At 39.9% G+C, this 26,073-nt stretch overlaps 1 long non-coding RNA gene across 1 annotated transcript; it reads left to right on the forward strand.

The window, feature by feature from the left end:
- The first annotated feature begins 767 nt into the window (after window positions 1-767).
- LOC148927241 (uncharacterized) lies at window positions 768-4,057 on the forward strand. The gene is made up of 3 exons (XR_016128692.1): window positions 768-1,536; window positions 3,100-3,162; window positions 3,866-4,057. It is a non-coding gene; the product is annotated as an uncharacterized LOC148927241 (long non-coding RNA).
- The last annotated feature ends 22,016 nt before the right edge of the window (window positions 4,058-26,073 follow it).

Here is a 26,073-nt window from a genome sequence, read left to right on the forward strand (position 1 = left end):
AATAGTACTTGGATGCGTCGTGTCTCCATACACGATGTCATCTGCTCTTGACTCTTCCGCTGCAATGTAAAAGTCGAGATTTCATTCTCTTGTACCATGCACTCTGATTTATATATATATTCCAAGTTATTTCAGTTCAAGTTCAGTTGTGCCATAGTTTTTCCCTTTCTTCCCCGCTTCTTTTATCCCCCCCTAGTCGCGATTAACCGGACTTTCTATCCTTAGAAAGTGCGGTCGTGACAATATATGACCCGTAGGTCCATTGCCATTGTATATGACCCGTAGGTCCATTGCCATTAATATCAAACCCAGGGCATGATTGTCATAGATCCTCTTTAATTCAATGATTCAAATAATTCCAAACCATGTGCAAACATATCAATTGCATCAAGTACATATTTCTATCATATTTCATCCAATAATACCATTATAATATATAACATATATCCATTGCACAAATTACATATTCATATCATCTTTCACAGTCAATATCAAATAATACATAACTATATCATGTTCATATCATATAGTCTAAATATTCACTCTAAGTCAACACATAGCAATTAACCACATAATGCATGTAAAATTAAAAGTGTGATTTATACACACCTGATTAAGACAAGAATTGTAACGCCCCGAATTTTCGTTCCCTTCTTTCGAGATAAATCAGATTTATTAGCTTAATTAATTCCGTTATACTTTTATTAGAGAAATGTGAAAATACTTGGAGAAATAGAAATGCATGGGATGTAATTGAGAATAAAGTATTTAAGTACATACATCTTTAGTTGGTACAAGAATGAATAAAGTGACAGCTACTACTATCCTAATGGTCTCAAGACCTAAGACTTTGGCTCCAAGCTAGGAGTAAGAGTCAGAATGTAGACATAGTGGGGATAAGATTCTCTCTTCTTCTTCCCCCATCCTTCTCGATTTCTTCAGCCCATAAGACTCCAAAGTTCCAGCTTTGTATCTGCAATGTTAGCACCAAAAAGGGTATTAGAAAAAGAACATTTAAGTAAAGGAGAAAGAGAGGCAAGCCAAGTAAGGGAGCTAAAGGAGTAGGCTGATTGGGACAGCCATAGAGCTGCCAACTAAGGCTAAGAGATCAGCCAAGTTGTCTCTAATCCATTTTCATCAAAGAGGAACCAAGACAAGAGAGCATAGTAGAATGATCCTCTACACAAGCCCAATATAGATATGAGCAAGATTCTTGTTTTCCCATCGATCAAGGCTGAGGAAACAGCCAAGAGAGAGACAACCATACATACACCAAAATAGTAAGGATAGCATGAACATCAAGCTCAAAAGTAGTGGAGCTGGCAGCCCCAAAATAGGAGCCTTTGCCTCCAAGTATCAAGCACAAAAGGCCAAAGATAGAGCACTATATAAACATCCTCAATCTCCTTCTCCTCCCCTCATTGTCAACACTATAAGATCACCAAATATTCAAGAGAGCAGCAAGAAGTGGAGGAGGAGCAAGGAGGAGTTTGAGGCAGGACATCAGTCCCACCCAAGAGGATTCATCAAACTTAGGTAACAACCTCAACACCCAATAACCCTTGCATCATGTATAACAACAAATATAGAGCTAGCATAGTAGGTAACCAAGGACTTAGAATCATAGCAGATCACAGAATGAAACTTAGAACATAGATGTTCAGAAGCCAGATACGAACCATAGCAATATTAGTAACTGGAATCACCATAGTAGGGTATGAAAACAAAATTTGGGAGCAACACCATAACACACCAGGCCAAGTAATCTCATATATCCAGTAAGCTAACACCCCTTCCCAAGATCATAACTTTACTCCACAAAATAACAAGGAAATCCTCAACTTAATTACTGCCTTAGCTCAAAGAAATTGAATGAGAGGGGAAGGGGGAAAGAGACTTAGCTTTGGAGTGAGGAGTATCTGGTAGAGCTGCCGGCAACGAGCGGGCGCCGATGTAGGGCCAACGGCACAGGCAGGCGGCGGTTCTGCTCGCCAAGGCCGACGGTGTGAGATGGCGAGCTGGAGCGTCCGCTGCCTTAACGCGCCGCTTGCTGGGCTGGAGAGGAAGACGGAGCCGGAGAATCTCCGCCGAGCTGAGTGAACGGTGAATCCGCCGAGGAAGAGAAGGGACGGAGAGGGAAGACGATGGAGCAGCGGCGGTGCGTGCTATGCGATGTCGGCGACGCAGAGGAGGCGCCGATCGGAGCAGCGACGAGCGCGAGGAGGAGACGCCGCCGGGTTCTTCAATGTGATTTTAATTTGGGGATTTACTGTGGGGTTAAATGATGAGAAGAGAAAGGGTTTTAGGAGAAGAAGGAGGGAGCTCCGGCGACGCCGGAGATGGCGATTCGCCGGAGAGGTCGCGGGGCGGAGAGTGGAGGAGGCACCGCCATTTCTTCTCCGATCTAGTTTTCCCCAATTTTTGATTTTGAGAAATGTAGGAGAGAAAGAGAGAGTTTGACCGATGGGTGGAAGGGAGTCTAGATTTGGACTTTGTAATATTATGTTTGGGCCTTAGTAATTGATTAAGAGGTTGGGCCAAAGAAATTATTGTTGTTGGGTCCCTATTTAATTAAGTTTGGGCCGGAAGTATTTAAATAAAAGGGAGATTTGGGCCTAGAGATTATAAAATATTGGACTCTAGTTTTAATTGAGGGATTGCTATTTAATTAGTGGGCCAATGGATTTACTGTTTGGGCCGAGAACTCTTAATTTTGGACTTAAGAAGTTATTTGTTGGATGGGATTAATTTAAGGACTTGAGTTGGAGCTCAATTGATTAATTCCCGAATAATTTGCTAAGTTTCCGAAGATGGAAGATATTTAACTGCGAGATGCGAAGGGCCGACCGGCGTCGCCCCGCGACGCCTCGGACGACCGCTAAGAAAATAGGAGGACAGAGAGACGACGTTCTCGAGCCATGAAAATAATTAAGTTTAATAAAGAAGTGCTATTAATTAAATTTCCCGATTTAATTAATATGCAAGTTTCTAAAAATTTCCTCGAAGTGAACGAAGGATAAGAGAATTAATTAGGGGCATGCATTCCTATAAGTATGAGAACTTCTTAAGTCTTATTAGTACGTTGTTTGCTTTCAAAAGGCTATATCTGCGAGTAAAGGCGAAGTGAAGAAAAATCAATTTAAGGAGTTTTAAGCGAACGAGGTGGGCTTTCTATTTAAGATACGATTGTTGCCTTTATGTTTAAAATATGTTTTTATGAAGAGTGCCAAGGTGATATGAAAAGTACAGTTTACATTTACAGTTTCATGAACAATATTTTATGATGAGTGCTATTTACATCAAGTGAAAGTGATGTTATTTATTTTATGTAACATTATGTGTTGCTTTACGGGTGCTTGTGAATTGTCAGCCTTCGTTGATATTTTGTTCGGCTTTGACCGATAGAAATGAGTTTAGTCGAAAATGTTTATGAGGAAAGGAAGTTTTTGAAAGTTATGTCAAGCCATGTTTTGTTTTGAACTTTGCCTATCTGATTGTCTAGCAAGGGCAATGTCCCTACTAGACCAGGAGTTTGTGAATTAGTTTCACCAGGAGTTGTGAATTGGTTTCACCAGGAGTTTGTGAATTTATTTCACCAGGAGTTCTGAATTCGTTTCACCAGGAGTTTGTGAATTTATTTCACCAGGAGTTAGTTCAGATATGGCATAAGTTCCAGGAAAATAGAACAACAGATCGCTTTTGATAATGACAAGGAAAATGATTTAGTGTTCTCGGATCTTTTCCTAAAACCCTGAGTTCACTTAGGAGTGATTTGACAAAATCAGTTTTTAGTAAAAAATATTTCGGCACGTGTCCACTGAGTACACCAAGTACTCAGCCCTGCATATGTTTTAAAAATGTGCAGGTTGAGCAGTGATGACGGCGGGCGGTGTTGAGCATAGACGATGAAGATCCTTCTATAGAATAGTACTTGGATGCGTCGTGTCTCCATACACGATGTCCTCTGCTCTTGACTCTTCCGCTGCAATGTAAAAGTCGAGATTTCATTCTCTTGTACCATGCACTCTGATTTTTATATATATTCCAAGTTATTTCAGTTCAAGTTCAGTTGTGCCACAGTTTTCCCCTTTCTTCCCCGCTTCTTTCATCCTCCCCTAGTCGCGATCAACCGGACTTTCTATCCTTAGAAAGTGCGGTCGTGACAAGAATCTAACCGAACTCCTATTTCTGTCTCCTGATTCACAACCATCCGTCCAGGCTCAAACCATGAATTTATTCTCTATAAATTTGAGATTCCCTGTTGTCCGTCGCCTTTCTTTTTCTTTTCTTATCCCTCTTTCTTCAGCTAAAATCGCCTAAACTCTCAACTCTTTCTCTTCGTATAATCACTTGAGTTTATCTCTCCCCTTCTGTAATATTACAATGCATCTCCTCTACTTTTATAAACTAAGACGTCGGTCTAACCCACTTAAATATATCATGCTAAAGTAATAAACGTGTGGCTAAGCGCCACTTACAAAATACATATATATAGCAAACATTAGATATATTCATAAATTGGGTGTTACGATCAATACAAGATATTTAAACAATTAAAATTATGACAAGTGTTATAACATGCATGAAACACATATGTAGGGATTTTATTTATACACGTATAGAATAGATATTAAGGCATGTCATCCTTCCTTTTCTTTAGTAAAAGTTACGTGTGTACACATACACATTTATAAACTAAGTACTAAACTTATATTTTCATGCACACTACAATAACATATACATATTAATCAAATAAACTAATTTAACTAGTTAACTGTATACATATATGTTTACGAATATATATATAATAAAATAATATACACACATCCATTTTAACGATTTCCGTAAAATCAAAGCTATCTATATATTCAACTATATTGAGTCGTCGGGGATTCACACTGAGTGTGTGCGATTTACACACAGTGATCTCGGCTGGGCAGTATTTTCGTTCGATTTCCTTCATCTCTTTACACACTTCGTTGATTTCACTGTTTCTGGTTACTGTTCCATTAGTTTTTCCTGCTTGCTGTTTTTTTGTTGTTTGGCTCTTTGTTTGGGGGTTGTGGGTGGCTTAGTTTGCGGTGTTTCGGTTAGTTTGAATGGAGCAGCCGGTGGGCGAGGAGGTAGCTTTGGAGTCTCTGAGTCATGATCAAATTGCTAGGAGAATTGTAGGGAGAAGGAGATCTGCTAGGGTCTCTCGTCCCAAATCGTTGTCGCCGCGGCTTAGATTGGCATATATGAAGAGGGGTGGACGGAGATGGTGCAATCGGTCACCGCCGGAGGGTAGGAGGGGTGTCTCAAGCTCCCAAATTGCTAGGAGGATTTCTAATAAGAATAAGTTGAGGCTTAATCCTGCCCCAAGGATGGATGCGCAGGGTAAGAGCTTCAGTTTCGTACAGGAGATGGGGGAGGAAGGTGGAGTAATGGTGGATGAAAGAGAGGGGGCTGATTCCTTAGATCGGGAGGTAGATGTGTCTGGGAAGATCGTGGGGCATTCGGTGGAGGCGATAGAAGGAGATAGCGAAACATGTCTGGGGGAAGATTGTGGGGTGGATATTTCTGCAGAGAAAGTGTTTGATGTTTTTCTAGTAAGAGATTCCATGGCTGAGGGAATGTTGGTGGATAGGCCTTTGGCAGAGGATAGTTTGGAGGTTGTAGGGATGATTAGGGATAGTTGTGCAGGGTCTGGTGGGGCTGAGGAGATTTCGGTGGTGGCAGCAGAGGTAGATAATGCCCTGGACATGATTGAAGCTCAGCCTCTGCAACAGATGGAGATCCTGAAGGTTGTGGAAGTGCTTGGGATGCGGGGGTCTCTCTTGGAATTAGGGAATGGTAGTAAGGGTGTCAAATGGACTGATCTTGAGGAGCAAAATATTCAGAAGGAGATGTCTAGTGGAAAAGAGTTGAATGAGGATTTTCCACCCTTGAGAAGGGAAAATTTCAGGCCAGGGAGAAATAAGGATTTGCAGGCAAGTTTGCAGCAGGAGAAGGAGGGGCAGACAAGCCTTAATGAGAAAGAAGGGGCGGCTTCAAGAGTGCAATCTTCAGTCTTAAAACAGGGAGTTGGTTTCTCTAATTCTGGTTTTTCTGAGGCTACTAAAGGGAGCACAGGGGTGGGGCAGAAGCGACATCTAGCTGATATCCTTAAGGAAAACGTAAATCACCCGTTTACTTTTGAACCAGGAAAAATCAAGAAAATTGGTATTGCAGGGGAGAGCTCAGGTCTGCCATCTATTTATTTCTCTGGGTCGGATACTTCTTTTCTTGCGGAGAGACTTGGATTCGCGGTGGTAGGGAAATTCTCTCATTCAATCCTAACCTCACAACAGATACAGAAGGCCCTACAAGGTATGAAGTTTGTTGGGGAATTTTCTTGGAGCTACATTAATGCGAAACATGTCCTAGTTCAATTTAAAGTGATCTCAGATTATGCAAAACTACTATGTGGTCCAAATGGAATGCCTGTCTGGTTTATAGATCGTCACCCGATGAGAGTTTTTAAGTGGACTCCTGAATTTGATCCGTTCTTTGAATCCTCGATAACATCAATCTGGTGTAACCTCGTGGGACTCCCTATTCATTTGTTTGAGAAATCAACTTTGTTTGCTATAGGAAGCTTAATAGGGACGCCTATTCAAGTAGACCATGCTACTATCACTCAGAAACGGCTATCTTTTGCAAGAATTTGCATTGAAATTGATATCTCAAGGACGCCACCAGAGGAAATAGTTATTGATATTCAAGGAAGGGAGGTCCGGCAAAGGGTGAAATGGGATAGAATCCCTCAATATTGTCAAGATTGCAGGCATGTGGGTCACTCCACGGATGCGTGTTATGCGAATGGAAAAAAAGAAAAGCCGATGAAAAGAGATTATAATAAGCCTTTCCCAAGATGGCAACAACCAGAGGCCAAGAAGGGGGAAGATAATAGTCAGCACAACAGAGAAGGTAAAGAGGGAGAGTCTTCTCAGATGGAAAAAAGAGACATGCCGCCTAGAAAGGTTGATACAGAGGGGCCATCTTTTGGGGGAGGAGCTGCCTCACCAACGTCTCAGTTGGAGGTAGGGAGTCAGGCTGATTTAGAGGTTGAGGCAGATGATTTTCAGACCCATTGGAACAAGAAAGGTAGGCAAGGAAGAGGTAGAGGGAGAGGGAGAGGGAGGTCCCTCTCTTTTGACCATGGCAGAGGGAGAGGAAGGTCTATGCAAGGGATGCAGTCAGCTGGGTATTTAGCGAGAACGTATGGCAATGTGGGGGTTCCGCTTTGGAATCAGAATGGTGACAGTGTGGAGGACCTCTCACATGGTATTGTTTCTAACCCAAAATACTTTAAAAGTCTACCAAGTGGTGACTTTGAAAAGGAGCAATACGAGGATGAGAACGATTGGGAAGAGGAGACAGTCGATGAACAAATCAAGCTGGTAAAACCCCCAGAGAAGAGGGAGGCTGTAACAGGGGACCCGCAGCTTGCGATTGAAGATGGAAAACAGAAAAAAGGGAGGCTTGAATCCTCGGGGGATGCTCTCTTGTGATATCATGACTTACAACATGATGATTTGGAATGCTAGGGGTGTGGCTAACACAAACACCCAAAATATAATCAAACACATGATTAAAGTTCATAGAATCTCAATTTTGGCTATCATTGAGCCTTTAATTCAATCTAATCTGGAATTTTTCAGCAGGAGGTTTGGTCTTCAATTCAGGGGTGTGAATGAAAATGGTCAGATTTGGTTGTTTGCGGAGTATGACATCGAGGTGGATCAGTGGGATAGTTCAGAGCAAGTTCTTCATGCTCGGATTTCCACACAAGTTCTCCCAATGCCATTTTTTATCTCAGTAGTCTACGGCAAATGTTCCAGGGTCAGACGGCACCCCCTTTGGGACAAACTTAGAGAGATCGCTGTTAAAATGAAGAGCCTCCTGTGGTTGGTGGGGGGAGGGGGGATTTCAATATTTTTATCTCGGAGGACGAGCGTCATGGGAGTAGTAAAAATAGAATAAGAGAAATGGCAGAATTTGCTGACGCCCTAAATGACTGCCAACTGCTCGATCTTGGGGCAGATGGGGCAATATTTTCGTGGGCGAGAGGGGAAATCTTTGAAAGATTGGATAGAGCATTAATTGGGGAGGGTTGGCCGGACCTGTTATCAACTTCTAGAGTCACTAATCTGCCAAGGATCCTCTCGGATCACATCTCGCTGCTCATTCAATGTCAGATACCTGGGCCTCCAATTCGCCCACCGTTCAGATTTCAGAGCATGTGGGTTAGGCATCACTCTTTTTTAAAGGAGGTGGAGGAGTGTTGGAAAGAAGACACGGGGGAGAAAGGAATGGTGAATTTACAACTTAAACTGGGCCGGCTGAAGAGAAGCTTAAAGTCTTGGAATAAGAATATTTTTGGTAATATTTTTGAAAAGGTAAAGCAAGCGGAGGAGGAAGCACAAGAGGCGCTTAAAAGATTTGAATTGTTACGGACTCCTGCCTGTAGAGTAGAAATGAATCGGACGGCAACAGAACTTACTTTAAAGCTTTAAATGGAGGAGGATTATTGGAGACAAAAATCAGCTATCAGGTGGTCGGTTGATGGGGAGAGAAACACTAAGTTCTTCCAGGGATGGGTAAAACAGAAGAGAGCGAAAGCGAGAATTCACTCAATTGAAGTAGGAGAACAGGTGATCACTGAGGATGGAGAAATTAGGCAATCGGCGGTCTCTTATTTTCAAGATCTTTTGACCTCTGATATTGACCAGCTTCAAGAGCCAAATCTTGACCTTCTGTGTTCGCTGCCTCCAGAATTTAACATGACAGAGTTGGAGGAGGAACCGTCGGTTCAGGAGATTAGGAACATTGTTTTTGGTATAAATGCAGAGAGTGCATCGGGGCCGGATGGCTTCTCATCCTTATTCTTTCAGAAATGTTGGGTCATCATAAGCTCTGATGTAGTTGAGGCGGTTAGGGAGTTCTTTCAAGGGGCTAGCATGCCAAGAGACTTTGCAGCAACTATGATTGTCCTAATACCTAAGAAGAAGAATCCTACCAAGTGGTCTGAGTTTAGGCCGATTAGTTTATGTAATGTTTCGAACAAGATTATATCCAAGCTTATTGCTATAAGAATGGCTCATCTCCTTCCTTTGATCACTGCCTCGAATCAAAGTGGCTTCATCAAGGGGCGCCTTTTGAGTGACAATGTGCTCCTTGCGAAGGAAATCTTCCAGGAGTTATGGAAATGTACCCCTTCTCCGAATCTAGCTCTTAAAATGGATATGGCTAAAGCTTATGACCGGGTTCAGTGGCCATTTTTACTAAAGGTCCTGAGGAAAATGGGATTCTCAGATAGGTGGCTGGGAATGATAGAGAGATGTGTGAATTCGTGCTGGTTCTCAATTCTTATCAATGGATCCCCAGCTGGATTTTTCAAATCCTCTCGTGGTCTTCGACAAGGAGACCCTCTTTCCCCTTCTTTGTTCATTTTAGCAGCGGATTATCTCTCCCGGGCGCTAGATCATCTTATACTTGGGAAGAAGGAGATGAGATTTTGTACAGCACGGTATACAATGGGGGTGTCTCACCTTGCTTATGCTAATGACATCTTAATATTCACACAAGCCAGGAGAGCCACGATCCGAAAACTCAAGGGATGTCTCAAACATTACATGGAGGTCTTTGGGCAGAAAATTAACGAAGAGAAGAGTTGCTTCTATATTGATAAAAGACATGATGGTTGGGCAACTGGTGTAAAGGCAGTGGGTGGATTCCAACAAGGGACCTTACCATGCACTTATCTTGGTATCCCTATTTTTCGGGGGTGAAAGAAGACAAACTTGTTCATGTTCATCTGAGAAAAAATTTCTGCAAAGATTCATAGTTGGTGCCATAGGCACCTTTCTTTTGGAGGAAGGCTTACTTTAATCAGAAGCATCCTAGAGACGATCCCTATCCACATCATTCAGGTACTAGAACCGACAAAAGGGGCTCTCAAAATGATGGAACAGGTGATAGCTAGGTTTTTCTGGGGATCCTGCAACACTGCGTCAAAGACACATTGGATTAAATGGGCAGATGTGTGTCGACCTATCTTTGAAGGGGGTCTCGGATTAAGGCGTATGGCTGACACTGTTGAGGCGTACAGTTTTAAACTTTGGTGGAGGTTCAGGGAGAGAAACTCACTGTGGGCAGAATATATGCACAAGAAATATTGGTCGCTCTCGGCTTCTCTTGCAACCGGTCTAACCGTTTCAGCCCTACGTGGAGGAGAATGTTTAGAGCAGGGATCAAATGCCAGAGATTTATTAGATGGATGTTGGGGAGTGGGAAGGTGAGCTTCTAGGAGGATACCTGGGTAAATGACCAGCCGTTTTCCTCTCTTTGTTCTAGGGTTGGGGTGCCTGACTTTGCATGGGTGGGGGAGTTTTGGACGGAATTTGTCTGGAATGAGGCAGCTCTGTTCAATGTGGCTGATGAATGGGGTTTACCAAGGGAGGTGGTGGAGGATATCCTTGCCATTCCGGTTGACAGCACGGTGAGAGATGAGTGCAGATGGTCTCTGACACCCCATGGCAACTTCACAGTGGCTTCGGCATGGGAGCTTCTGAGGAATAGAGGAGAATTGTTTGAGGTTTATAGCATTATTTGGAACAAAGGTATTAACCCCACAATCTCAGTATTCCTTTGGCGATTGCTTGCGAATCGAATTCCTGTAAATGCTAAGTTGCAATGGAGAGGTGTTTCCTTGGCATCTAAATGTCGGTGTTGTACAAAAATAGATATAGAAACTCGGTTACACCTATTTGTTAATGGGGAGGCTGCTTCAGAAATATGGAACCGCTTTGCAGGTTGGTTCCCTCAGGCCCTTCCGTTTGGCAGGCCGGGACACAATCTGGAAGGCAGATTAAGATGGTGGCAGAGGCACCTGGGAATAACAGATAAGTTTCATATCTGTGCTCTCATACCTTGTTTAATCTTGTGGTACATCTGGACGGAAAGGAATGGATGTGTACATCGGGACAAAATTTTCAAGGTAGACAACGTTTGTAAGAGGGTGGAGATGCACCTAAGAAATCTGGTTTGGGCAGGGCACCTTGGTCCAGATCAGTGGAGGGGGTGTGAGCCAAAGATGGAGTTGATGGGAATGATGCCAAGCAGACCCAAAACTAAAAGGGTTGAAAGGATACATTGGAGACCTCCAGACTGGCCGTGGGTCAAGTTAAATGTAGATGGGGCCTTTGTAGGGGCAGGAATAGGGCCGGTGGAGGCGGCCTGATGCGTGATCACCAGGGGGAAATTGTGGAAGCCTTTTGTACTCCCCTTGATGCGAACTCTGGGCTTGAAGCTGAGATGAAGGCACTGCTGGAGGGAATTCTGGTAGCCAAGACACACAGCAACCATATTTGGATGGAATCAGATGCTGAAGTTCTGAGCTCCATGATGCGGAAGGGACAACTGGGGCCGGCAAAGCTTAGACATGTAATGGTGAGGATAAGAGTTGCACCCAGGGACATTACGTGGAGAATGACACATATCTGAATGGAAGGTAATAAGGTTGCTGACTGCCTAGCAGCGCTTTGAAAAGATAGCCCATATTTGTTGATGTTTCAGACAGGATCGGTGCCTGCTCAGGTAAGAGCTCTTTCAAGATTGGAACAACTTGCATGCCTAATTTTAGATTTGTATGAGTTTTTAGTTTGCTGCTCTGTTTGATTGTTTGTTTTTCTAAAAGAGTGTAGGCTCTGTAATCTTTTCTTTGGTAGTCTTTCCACTTTTGGGATTGACTGAATTGTACCTCTTTGTTCATGATATATATGGGATGAGGGTCCTACTCAAAAAAAAAAAAAAACTATATTGAGTCGTCATAACAATAAATATATTCTCTATGATATTTAATAAAAATGACAACTTAAAATGCAGTGACAATATAATATGATAATATGCAAAATAATGCATGTTTCGGGTTAGGGATGTCACAATTCTTCCCCTCTTTAAGAATTTTGTCCGCAAAATTCATTTCATCCTAACATCTGTCTCTGACTTACCATCTTTCTGATGGTGAAAAATATTACTAAAATATAATCATGTCTCCATAAATAGTATATTGCGGACCTCTGCTAGACACAAAAGATAGAATACCATATAATCGTGCTGCATCTTTCGCGTACTTTTCAGCTAAGTGATATAACAAAGAAATCCAACGTATAAGTAAGAAATGTGCTAACTTGGTCAGTTATGTCATCCAAATAATATCATTCCTCATTTGTTTGATCGATGACCCTGTAATCACTATGCCTGACTTGTAACTCAAAGCATCTGTAACAACATTAGCCTTCTTAAGATGGTATTTCGATGATGTAATCATAATCTTTAAGAAACTCCATCCAATGTAACTGATCAAATATTTCAATCTCTCATGATCGGTTGAAATTCAAAAAGTCTCTCCATGCAGATAAGGATGTCAAATCTTCAAAGCAAAATAATGCTACTAATATCAAATCATGAACATAATAAGAAACTTCATCTCGTGATTGTCATGACGCATAAATAGTAAAATTCCATTTTGCATCCAAAGATAACCAAATTCCTGTTGCAAAGCATCACTGTAGATAATATAATATTATGTACCTATGGAAATTGTCAATATAGGTGATATAGTCAATCGATGATTCAACTAATCAAAACTGTTTTGTCATGCTTCACTCCATATAAGAGAAGAATTATGTCATACTAACTTCATTATCAATTGAATAATAATCGAGAAACATTTCCGGCTGAAAACCAGCTCAATCTTTTGTAGATCCACTTATATTCCATGACCTGACACCACGTGTCCCAACAATACCACATGTTCTAGCAAAAACTCACATTTACTCAACCTTGCAATAATCTGTTTATCTCGCAGAACTTGTAATACTGACTGCAAGTGATTAACATGCTCATCTGTACTTCATGAATATAATAGTAAGTCAATAGAAATAATCACTAACAGATCCAGGAATAGTTGAGAGAATTTGTTCATCAATGCCATAAATAATTGTAGGTGCAATAGTTTATTCGAAAGGCATAACCAAAAACTCATAATGGTCGTACTGAGTTCAAAATGGTGTCTCTATAATATTCTCTTTAGCTATCTTCAACTGATGATATCTTGATCGAAAATCAGTACTCGAAAACAGTTGCATACCTTGAAATTGATCAAATAAGTGTTCTATTCTCAGTAATAGATATTTATTCTTCACTGTCACTTGATTCGACTTCCAATAGTGTATATAATGTTGCAGTGTGCAGTCTTTCTTCTACAAATATGATATTGGTGCACTCCAAGATGAAACACTGGGTCATATAAATCTCCTACCAGACAACTCTTGTAACTGATTCATAAATTCTTGAAACTCAAATGAAGACGGTTGATAAGTAGAAATAAAAATAAATCCAGTGCTCAATAGAGAAATATGTCTCCTAATAAGGTGAAAATCTAGATAAATCGCACTTCCAATAAATCAAAAAGTCGATATAGATAATATAAGAAAACCTGGAACAATATATTGATTACCGTAAAATATCACTCGATCCCGTCTCGATGATTATATTACCATTTCTTTTACTTGACAAGCTACATTGGTTCGATGAAGTGAAAACCACTCTATACCAATAATAATATCAAAACTTGTGTATGAACAAGAGAATCAATATCCGTTGGCAGCTCAATTGAATTAACTCGCACGTGCTGTAGAAAACCATGTATACTGAAATAATGCCAGCTAATAATCAACAAACATAGTTCCTTGATTAAAGACAAAACCTTCTCTGCTTCTTATCACGATACACTTCTTTGCATATATTTAGCACTGAGTTCTCTAGAAAAATTGTCTGAACTGAATACCAGAGGTTGTATCATAACTTGTGGGACTGTTTCTCACCAAGAATAAGTATTGCTTCAAAGAGATACCCTATAATCAAAACCTTCTTCTGACATACAAATCATCTGATTGAACACCGGTTCTATCACTTTTAACTATATCCCAGCTTCAGTAAGATTAGTCCCATAAAATCAACAACTTCTGCTTTTCCGAGCTCTTTAAATTTTCTACCTCTTTACCTCATCATTGGTCCATGTACCAAAAATCCCCATATGAAGCAACATGTATATGAAATGCATTCTATAATTAATGGACAATGTAGAGCGGCTAACCCTTCTCTCTTCGGTGACAAATGTTCATGATAATTCAAATGCATGTGAGACTTATAACTAATATGTATCGTATGATATTTATTAATGTCATGTCCCAGCGGGATTCTATCCCCGCTCTGATACCACCTAAACTGTCACACCCCAACTCTCTTATGACATATGCACTTACTATAAATAGATTCAAAATTTTAAATAAATAATCCACGTTTTGAGTAACTGAAACACACATATTATATAAGCTCAAAAACCAACATTTATCAAGTACATATTTCAAAACACTCTAAACCGTAGTGGGACCCTCTCACCACTCTATATACTACACATTTATCTACATGCAAAAATAATTAGGAGGAGAAAGTTGCCAAAACGCGTCAGCCGCCGACCCTGATAATATGTTGAGTTCCTCTACTTTTATAAACTAAGACGTCGGTCTAACCCACTTAAATATATCATGCTAAAGTAATAAACGTGTGGCTAAGCTCCACTTACAAAATACATATATATAGCAAACATAAGATATATTCATAAATTGGGTGTTTCGTTCAATACAAGATATTTAAACAATTAAAATTATGACAAGTGTTATAACATGCATGAAACACATATGTAGGGATTTTATTTGTACACGTATAGAATAGATATTAAGGCATGTCATCTTTCATTTTCTTTAGTAAAAGTTACGTGTGTACACATACACATTTTATAAACTAAGTACTAAACTTATATTTTCATGCACACTACAATAACATATACATATTAATCAAATAAACTAATTTAACTAGTTAACTATATACATATATGTTTACGAATATATATATAATAAAATAATATACACACATCCATTTTAACGATTTCCGTAAAATCAAAGCTATCTATATATTCAACTATATTGAGTCGTCAAAACAATAAATATATTCTCTATGATATTTAATAAAAATGACAACTTAATATGCAGTGACAATATAATATGATAATATGCAAAATAATGCATGTTTCGGGTTAGGGATGTCACAATAGGCATCCTTTCTAGAATCAAGCACATATTTGGAATTTTTCTATTTCACATCTTGCACTTTTCTTTACATTAAGCACACTACTTTTTATACTTTTCCTCCTTATCTCTCCAATTCCTTTACAAGACAAGATAGCAAAAACTAACTAACCCAAGGAATTGTCCTCATTATGTTGGCTTCCAAAGAATAGGCTTAAAGGCTCAAAATTGGCTCCAAAGGGAAAAATTTTAAAATTTGAGAGGGTCGAAAATTTGGGTAAAAGTAGGCTAAGAAAAGATGGCCAATCATCCTCCTAAATCAACTTAAACACTATGTAAACTTAGACAAGACTAGGAGCAAGTTCTAGAAACATATACATGAATGCAGATTAATCACACAAGAAAGAAATTAGGCTCAAATCCTCACAAGGTATAAGCATGATTCAAGGCGAACAAGCAATTCACTAATTATGCACCTTTTTACCAAACCATCAAATCAAAACGTCAAGCCATACTTAAACATGGATGGAATGTAATATCATCGGAAACTCGGTCTAAAGCGTGTCCCTAAGCATGCGTGTTTCTAAGTTCTTCATGTTAAGTTCACGACATGGATTCAAGAAAACATTTTTAGAACACAAGATTCTCCTACGGGGTTTTGAAAAACAAAAACAAAAACTTTAAAAAGAAAAACCCTAAACTCACGGTCCACCACTTTCATCCCCCCAAACTTATTTACAACAAAGTGTAAAATAAGTTTGTAGAGTCGGTAGGGACGTGAGTAAACTACTGGAAAAAAAAACGTACCTTGAAAAATTTCGCGTCAAGGCTTGAGGGGGTGAAAATTCGAAAAACTTCGAAAAATCGCGTTGGAAATTGTCCCCACGTGGCGGTCTGCCGCGGCATGTCCGGCGGTCGCCGCACAGCTCCAGACATGAGCTGCGGCGGTCGCCACGAACAGGTCAGAACCTGCGAAAATTTTTCAACGCACAAAATTAAACTAAAACCAAAAATACTCAAAATTAAATTGAAAATTGTCAAAACCAAGGTTGGGTTGTCTCCCAACAAGCGCTCTTTTAAAGTCATGAGCTCGACGTTACCCCCTTTTACTCATTGCATGATGCATGATTTGAGTGCTTATATACACATTACCTTTATACACTTTGAGAGTGAGAGAACACTTCCCATCTTTGGAAGTTTGCCACATGTGAGTGCGTGAATTCAAGGTGTTCCACGAGTTAGTAATGAAAGTGCACTAATAAGCTTTGCTTGATTTGATTGCGTTAATACATGCTTAATCTATTCTTTCATCTTTTTAGGAAATAACGACGTCTAGTCCTTGTGCAATCCGTGCGTCTATTTTATGTTTCTTTCTTGTTTTGTTTGAGGACAAACAAATATTCCAGTTTGGGGTATGATACGCTCGCATTTTGCACTATTTTAAGGCCATTTTGTGGTCCGTTTTTAATGTCAAAGTTGCATTACATGTCCATTATTTGCATATTTTATTTATTTTGGTATTTTGGCATGTTATGTGAGAAATGTGCATATTTGAGCCTAAAAAGGGAGTTAAAACACGAAGTAGGAAATCTGGAGAGCTTCAGGTGGCATCCGGCGACCGCCGCAAAACTTCCGGCGACCGCCGGGAAGTGCGTGGCGACCGCCATAAGGAGTCAGAAGCTTCTGGACTGCACGCGGCGACCGCTGGCCAAGGTGCGGCGGCCCGCCATAAAAATGCGGCGCGTGACAGCTGTCTTCAAACTCAATTTTCTGGCGATCCTGAAGTCCGATCAGGGCGTTCTACACACCATTATCTTCGTATTGAAAATAGCTTCAAGATGGTACAAGAATAACCTAAATCGGACTTCTGTGGAGAGATTTAAGGCCGTTCTACCAAAGTCGCGCAAAGCTGCCAGCTGCAGTCTAGGCGAAAATCTAAAGAAGGAAAAAAAATATTACCTTGTGAAGCCAAATCTTTTCCTTCTACTATGGGGAAAGAAAATTACATCTTTCCTATGCTTGGAGGAAACTTATTACCAAATTTAAATTCTTCTCAAGCTTATATATACCCCATAACCTCATTCATAGAATCAAACTCTTCCATAACCCCCAAAAGGGGAGCCTTCATGGCTCCTCCCTCCATTCTCCAACCCTAATTCCTTCATCCATCACCCATCACCATTCTTGGAGATTGAAGCAAGGCAAGAGGAGCATGGAGACTTCAAGATTCATCCTTGGGTTTTATTTGTTTATTTCACGTCTCGTACTTTAAATATTGTTTTAGTTCATCTGTATATGGATTGCTAAACAATAGAATTTTGGGGTTTGATAGTAATTGACTTTTATGTAGTTCTTTTTATGTTTAATGTTCAGGACTCGTTTCCACTTGATTTTTCTTGAACTTTTGTTTGACTAATTGGTCGTTACCTTGATTATTGTCAATCTTTGATTGGTGATAGCTTTGATTGGTTTATCTTATATGTTCATACAATAATTGTGACATGAGTATTGATGCATGATAGGGAGAGATCGTGGTAAAACTTGAGTCGGATGAACGTAGAACTAATTAGAATAACTAAAGAGTTAGTGAAATCATTATCCTTGAAATTCCTCTATTAGCCTAATTCTATCTTCTTTGCCCTTGTTGTTTTACTTTATTTAATTTTGTTTAGTTTAAAACCCAAAACTTTTGTTTCTCTAGATAGTATTTGACGCTTAGTACATGATAGCCAGTTGCAATTATATTCTTGGTGTTCGATATCTCGGTACTGACCTTTAGCTATACTAGATCTACCCTGTATACTTACAGGTATTTTTAGTGCTAATAAAAAGTGCATCAATAAGGGGACATACCTATGGGGCCCTTGTAGGCGGTACGATATGCCCACAATGCGGCATCTAACCGAAGTGCCCAATCCTTTCGGCTCACACTCACCGTCGTTTGAAGAACCGACTTGATTTCCCTGTTTGCTAACTCCGCTTGCCCATTCGCCTGAGGATGATAGGGTGAAGTAACTCTATGCTTGACTCCGTATTTGTCCAACACGTTGTCCAACCATATATTGTTGAAGTGAGATCCTCCATCACTAATAAGAGCGCGGGTTGTACCAAATCTGCAAAAGATGTTTTTACTAACAAAAGCAGTGACAACTTTAGAATCGTTAGTTCTGGTTGGAAACGCTTCCACCCATCTAGAAACATATTCTAGTGCAAGTAAGACCAATAGAACCCACTCTGCAAGATTTTTATCGCGGTTCTTTGCATACCAAAATGGCCTCTAGTTGGAGACGAATGGCACTTTTCAACTATAGCCGCCCAATCCTCTTGAGGGACACATCTCCTAAGTATAGTATCTGCACATCTTTTCTTTTGAACAGGTAGGGCTTATCCCAAAAGTAAGATCGTACATCTCTATAAAATTTCTTTTTCTGATAAGGAGTAAGATCTGGAGGATGTACCTTCGCCGCCAAATAATTTACAATACCGGCGTACCATGGGAAAGTGGCTTTAGTGAAGAACAGATGCTCATCTGGGAAGTCCTCGTTGATTTCTTGAGATAAATCTTCTCCTTCCACCGGGTACTCCAACCTTGACAAGTGGTCCGCTACCACGTTCTCGCACCCCTTTCTGTCCCTTATTTCCACATCAAACTCTTGGAGTAACAAGATCCATCGGATAAGTCTGGGCTTCGCATCCTTCTTTGCAAACAAATGCCTAATAGTTGCATGGTCAGTATAAACAATTGTCTTAGTTCCAACAAGATAGGCCCTAAATTTATCAAAAGAATAAACAATAGCAAGCATCTCCCTTTCAGTAGTCGTATAATTAGCTTGAGCAGAATCTAAAGTTCTACTAGCAGAATAAATTACTCTAAAAATCTTGTCCCTCTTCTTCCCCAAAGCTGAGCAAACTGCAATATCACTTGCGTCGCACATGATTTCAAATGGTTGACTCCAATCAGGTGTGATGAGGACAGGAGCGCTAACTAGAGCTTTCTTCAAGGTCTCAAAAGCCTGCAAACAATCGGAAGTAAAATTAAATTTCACATCCTTCTCAAGCAATTTACAAAGAGGTTTAGAGATCCTAGAAAAATCCTTGATGGATCTCCGGTAGAAGCCTGCGTGGCCTAGAAAACTTCTTACTCCTTTTCCGTTGGATGGAGGTGGGAGTTTCTCAATGGCTGCAATCTTTGCCCTGTCGACTTCTATCCCTGCAGAAGACACTTTATGCCCTAGAACTATACCTTCTTTCACCATAAAGTGACATTTTTCCCAATTGAGAAAAAGGTTAGTTTCTACGCATCTTTGCAAAACCTTAGCTAGATTGTCAAGACAATGATCGTAAGATTTACCAAACACAGAAAAAACATCCATAAAAACTTCCATCACTTTTTCAATCAAATCATGAAATATAGCCATCATACATCTCTGAAAAGTAGCAGGAGCATTACATAAGCCAAAAGACATCTTCCTTTAAGCATAAATACCATACGGACATGTGAAAGCAGACTTATGTTGGTCTTCGGGAGCAATTGCGATTTGATTATACCCAGAATAGCCATCAAGAAAACAGTAGTAATCATATCCCCCTAGTCTATCAAGCATTTGATCAATGAAAGGCAAAGGGAAATGATCCTTCCTAGTGGCTGCATTTAACATCCTATAATCAATGTATACTCTCCAACCTGTAGCTACTCTAGTGGCTATCATCTCTCCATCCTGGCTGGGCACTACCGGCATCCCCTCTTTCTTAGCTACTACTTGCGTAGGATTTACCCATTCCCTATCAGATATTGCATAGATAATCCCTGAATCTAATAACTTTATCACCTCTTTCCTAACTACATCTTGCATGATAGGGTTAAGTCTATGTTGGTTTTGCACACGAGGTTTATGCCCCTCCTCAAGTAAAATTCTATGCATGCATGTGGTTGGGCTAATTCCTTTCAAATCACTAATAGACCATCCTATGGCAGACCTATACTTGTTCAGAACACACAAGAGCTTCTCACACTCTTTCTCACTGAACGCAGCGGACACAACAACCGGGTAAGTGTTATCCGGCCCTAAGAATGCGTACCTCAGATGTTCGGGGAGAGGTTTTAGCTCTACCTTGGGTGGTCCCCGTGGCTTTCCCACTGTTTTCTTCTTTTCTGCCTCTTCTTCGGGAGTGCGTAATGGCAAGAATGCGTTCCCCTTTTGAAGGATTCTTTCCGGTAGCACTTCCAATTCTGCAATAATGGCACACACGTTAGCATCACAAGAAGATAAGTCAGTACTATGAGTGAAAGAATTTATTAGATAAGATTCGAAAGGATCCTGGGTTTGGTGATAAGTGACTTCCACTTTCCCACACAATCGGTGACGACTTGGATGACACTATATTCTTGGTAGCCTTCTACCCCCTCCTTTCCATGAAATTTCAGGGCGTCGTAGATGTTGAATGTAATGCTTTCATCGTGTAGCTTCAATGTAAGCTCCCATTTCTGTACATCTATCATGGCTCCCCCAGTAGCTAAAAATGGTCTTCCAAGAATTAAGGGCACCTTCTTGTCCTCCTGCATGTCTAACACAACAAAATCAGCTGGAAAAATAAATTCTCCAACCCTTATCAAAACGTCTTCTACTATCCCCATTGGTGTTGTTGTGCTCCGTTCTGCCATTTGCAACGTGATTGAGGTGGGGCGGATGTTATCAACGTCAAGTTTTCTGTAAAAAAGATAAAGGCATCAAGTTAATACTAGATCCTAGATCACATAACGCTCTACCTTTCACACCATTCCCCAAAACACAAGATAAAGTAAAACTCTCTGGATCTTTGTGTTTAGTGGGTAGTCCCTTTTGGATGATAGCACTGTAATTCTCTGTTAAGCCCACTGTCTTGTACTTCCCTCACTTCCTTTTCTTGGCCACCACATCTTTCAAAAATTTAGCGTAATTGGGCATTTGATGCAGGGCCTCTACCAGTGGAATGTTGATGTGGACTTTGCTCATTACTTCCAAGAATTTGGCAAACCGAGCGTCAAGTTTCTTGATCTTCAATCGCTGAGGATATGGGATGGTAACACTGCTGTGTAGGGGTTCGTCTGGTTGCTGCTGCCCAGCCGGCGGGCTGCCGCGATGGGGTGTGGCGGCCGCCGGGTTTTCATCAGTGACCATTCCAGAGTCTATCTCGATCTGCTGGGGTGTAGACGGCGGGTCGCCGTGTTGGGGTGCGGTGGGCCGCCGCACGTCTTCAGCAGACGTGTTGCCAGGCGACTTCTCCGTCTCCCTTCTTCCCCTGCCTAGGTCTCCTGCCTCCGGAGGTTGATATGTAATTCCGCTACGCAGCTGCACGGTGTGGCACTTTCCTTTCGGGTTTACCTCTGGCAGGCTAGGAAGCGTACCTTCAGTGTGCCTCCTCCTATGGTTGTGGTTAAGATCCCAAGGTTAAATTCCAGCATCCCGACTTGAGTAACGAGGGTTGCCAACCCCCTTTCCAAGGTGCTTGTATTTCTTTCCAGATTTTCCAACATCTGGTTCGTCACCTTTCTATGTTCGAGAACTTCGGCGATGCAGATGTCCAACAGATTCTCCCTATTGGAGCGGGGTTGATCCTCCACACCTGCACATATTTCAAAAGAATTATCAGAACAGTAATCTTGTGCATCGTAGGAGTAATCAGAGCAATTTGGGTCGTACTATGATCCCCCATGGTCGAGGTTATAGTACTCATCGCAAGATTCCCCTTGTTGCTCATCACAGTAGTCATATGCATCCTCCATACCTGCAGGAAAATCCATTAAAACAAAATTAAAATTAAAAAAAAAACAAAATTAAAATGAAAGCGATTAAAATTCAAAGTAGTAAAAATTATCCGTTTGACGATATCACTCCAAAGTGAATTGTCTTCCCCGACAACGGCGCCAAAAACTTGATGCACTATTTTTTAGCACTAAATAAACCTGCAAGTATACAGAGTATATATAGTATAGCTAAAGGTCAGTACCGGATATCGAACACGGGGAAGGCAAACACAAAGTGTCTATCCGCTACTAAGACTCAATTACTATCTGGAAAAACAGTAGGTTTTGGAAAACTTTGAAAACTAAAAACAATAAAAAGCATATAACAACTAAATGCAAATAGAACACGGAGATAATCGATAGAGATAAGGGAATCCCAATGATGTGCGTTCACAGTTATGGTTATACAAGTTTCAAACTACAATACCCTAGCACAGTTATTACTTTGATAGAACGAGTCACCTAGCTTATGCTCATGTGATGCAAGCTTTGATTACAACATTAGGGTTGTCAATCCTAACACGTAACTCCATAAAGCTCCTAAGACCCTTGAAAAGTCCTCACTCTCAATTAACAGTGCCGTTTTAAGGGAAGCTAACTGTAGCGTCTACTAAGTGAATCTAACTCGCTAGAACTCTCTCACAGTTATAAAGCAAGCTATATTAAATCATACATAATTGTGTCACTCAATCATGCAGCATCAAAACTACTTAGGGAAGAAACAAAGTAAAAACAAAACGGATATTAAATAGAAAAAAGAATTGTATAACCAAAGTCGTTACTAACACATTCCTAGAATCCTATGAGTTTAGTTACACATGATGGAATAAGCTAAACACATAGATTGAACGGAAGATAATTTGAACATAAAACTAAAGCAAATAAAACCCGTAGGTTGAATCCTTGTCGTTCTTGGTGTTCTTGAAATTCTTCTCCAACTCCTTGCACAAGTGAAGTACTCTAGCTCTTGGTCTCTATGAAATATTTTGCAAGTAGATGTTCTCTCTTTTTGATGAAGCTTGAGTTCTTATTTATAGGGGAAAGCCAATCCTTGTTGTGGAAGGAAAAGATCTTCAAAATTGGTAAATCTTGGAGCAAATTTAGGGCATCTCGGATTCGCCGCCTTTCTCCGGCGGGCCGCCGCACCTTGGCCGGCGGTCGCCGCGTTGGAGTCTAGAGAGTCTGTTTCTCCGGTGGCGGACCGCCGCATGGCTTCCTGCGGTCGCCGGGCGAGACTTCTCTTCCAAGAGTAATATTTCCGAGGCGGACCGCTGCATTGATCTGCCCGCCGGGCGCCGGCGGTCGCCGGTCGCCGTTTGACTCCAGATTTTCAGACTTTGCGTTTTGGCTCCCTTTTTCGGCTCAATTATGCACATTTCTCACAAAACACGTCAAAATACCAAAATAGACAAAATAAACAAATAATGGACGTGTAGAGTGACTTTGACATAAAAAAACGGACCAAATAACGGCCTTAAAATAATGCAAAATCCGAGCGTATCATTCCGCGGTTAACCCCCGGAACCGAAAACCTTGGGCATCTCTACACCTTTGTGATATTTTATCCAATTCCTACTTTGTAGAATGCTTGTTTTCATTTTTTTAAATTGAATCAAGTAGATGTATGCATCAACGGTGGATGTATCCATTAAGTAGTTGACCATAGGATAATTGGGTTTAGTGAAAGTTACCTAAGGTTACTTCAATCTCTTTTGTTAAGGTCTTAAGGTTCTAGATCTAATTGTTCATCATGTACACTTCTTCCCCTTTCTAATTTCCCATCCATTTAAATTAAAATTCATTTTTTTGGCTAGATCCAACCTATGTTTTGTATTTTTGTGTTAATTTTGTGATCAATCATTTTGGGCATTATCTTAGGTTATTCATATACATCTAAAATACATGGATCCTTATCATGAACAGTCAATTAAATATGCTTATAAATATATTTCATACTCTCTCCGTTCGTGAAAAAATGTCTCATTTTGCTATTTCGGGATGTCCCTGATTTAAAATCTTATTTACCTTTTAGCAATACTTAGTAAGTGAACCTCATCCTCCACCTAAATTATTACACTCAAGTTCTATTATAAACCAATATAAATGAGGCCTACATTTCACAAAGTCAAAAAATTTCTTAAAACCCGTGTTGAGACACGGAGTATAATATAAACATCAATTTTGAGAAATTTTAATATGGATCAAAGAATTGCATGTTTTGGTTAGTTGCAAGATATTTGATCAGCCTATTTATAAAACATGTTCAATAAAAAACAATCATGTCCTGGACAATGAAGACAACTAATGAACTAGTAAAAGAAATATAAACGTAAGCATGCGTTGTACAATATGCAAACCAACCCAACTACTAATTTATTAGTCACATGCAAATTCCATTTAAAGAATTCAAGCACTCGTCATTTAGTACTCCCTCTATCCCATAATAGATATCAGACTTTATATCCCATAATAAATATCAGACTTTATTTTTTAGTTGTGCTATAAAAAATTATATTTTTATTTTTGAAAAAAATTCTCTTCCACATTAATATAAATATACCATTTTCTCTCTTCACCTAACACACAAAACAACATCTCTTAAAATCCCGTGTCATTCTCAAACTATGTCATCTATTATGAGATGGAGGAAGTAGTACTTCATTTGTCCATTATTAAAAAATCATTTTATTATTTTGAATTGCCCACGTTTTAAAAAACTATTTTACCATTTTGAATTGTCCACGATTTAAAGAACCATTTACTTTGTGCATCGCACATATGTCATACCATCCGTCCCACATTACTTCAGACGTTTCTTTTCGGCGCGAGATTTAAGAAAATTGTGTTTAGTGAGTTAAATAAAGTAGATGAGAGAATAAAGTAATAGAAAGAAAAGAGAGTAAAATAAAATAAAGAATAAAATATGTGAGATTTGATGTTTTGGTTTTAGCAAAAAAAAAAAAAAATGACTCAATTAACTTGGTGACTCAACTTATTTTAACACAAGTAATACCCGCAAGTGTACGGGATAGTGCAACAATTAGTAAGCAAATGTATCGTATCCCACAGAGACAAATTTTTATCAACTTAAGTATCACGAACAAATATTAACTACTATCTAGACAATCGGAAAAGGTTTGATTTGTTCTAACATTAATAAAATTATTGAGAAAGTTGTAGAACTAGGGGATCCTATACACAATATCTAGCTCTTATCCAATCTATTTGCCTTACCTTTTTTGTGTCCCTAGAGTTATTAAGTCGATCACAATTATAGATTAAACTCCCATCCCGAGGTGAGAAACCTGAATAGGCATTAGGATTGAAGTCCCCTTCTAATCCTAAACCCCTAACTCCCAAAAGCACGATAAGGTCAAAGACCCCTTCTATTGTATTAAGGTGTGATTTATTCTTAATTCCAGATTAATTATTTCATCTCTCGATTAATCTAATTAATCCTACACAATCAAGTGGTGATCAAGCAATAAAGAAAAAACCAAGAATAATCAAATAACTACAAGAGCAAGGTAAGAACGAAATTGATAAAATAAAAACTATGAAATTAGTGCATCATCACCAAGAATTCTACAAGAAATGTTTAGCTTCTCATGTTCTTATTGAAAACCAAGTTTTGCACAAGAATTCAATGAAATACATAAAGAATAGATACTAAGAACTCATATAGAACGAATCCATGGAATGAAGCTTCAATCTTCCGATGTAGAGTCTTCAATCTTCAATTCTCTCTCTCAAAGGTGTTCTTGGGGTGTATGTGAGTGTGGTAGGCGGCAGGTTGTCAATCCTTGAACCCTAGGCGTTTTTTTCTTTTAATCCCCCATTAAAAATTGCGCTTTTAGCAAAAGAATACGCCAAAACAACGTACTCGGCCGGGTGGAATTAACAGGTAATAATTCTCGGCCGCGTGAAACTTTCTATACAGCGCAGTGTTCGTAAAACGGTCATAACTTCTTATACGGGACTCTGATTGAGGCGTTAAAGATACCCACGCGAAGCTCTTTCGAAGAAAAAGAGAATGATATACAATATGGACTAATTGGACTTCAAAATTTCCAGTAAAATTGTTTCAAACCAAGGCTGCTGCACATCCACACATTT

This window comes from Salvia hispanica, chromosome 4 (assembly GCF_029641045.1).
Source record: "Salvia hispanica isolate PSC_SH4W2 chromosome 4, Shi_PSC_v1, whole genome shotgun sequence".
Lineage (NCBI taxonomy): Eukaryota > Viridiplantae > Streptophyta > Magnoliopsida > Lamiales > Lamiaceae > Salvia > Salvia hispanica.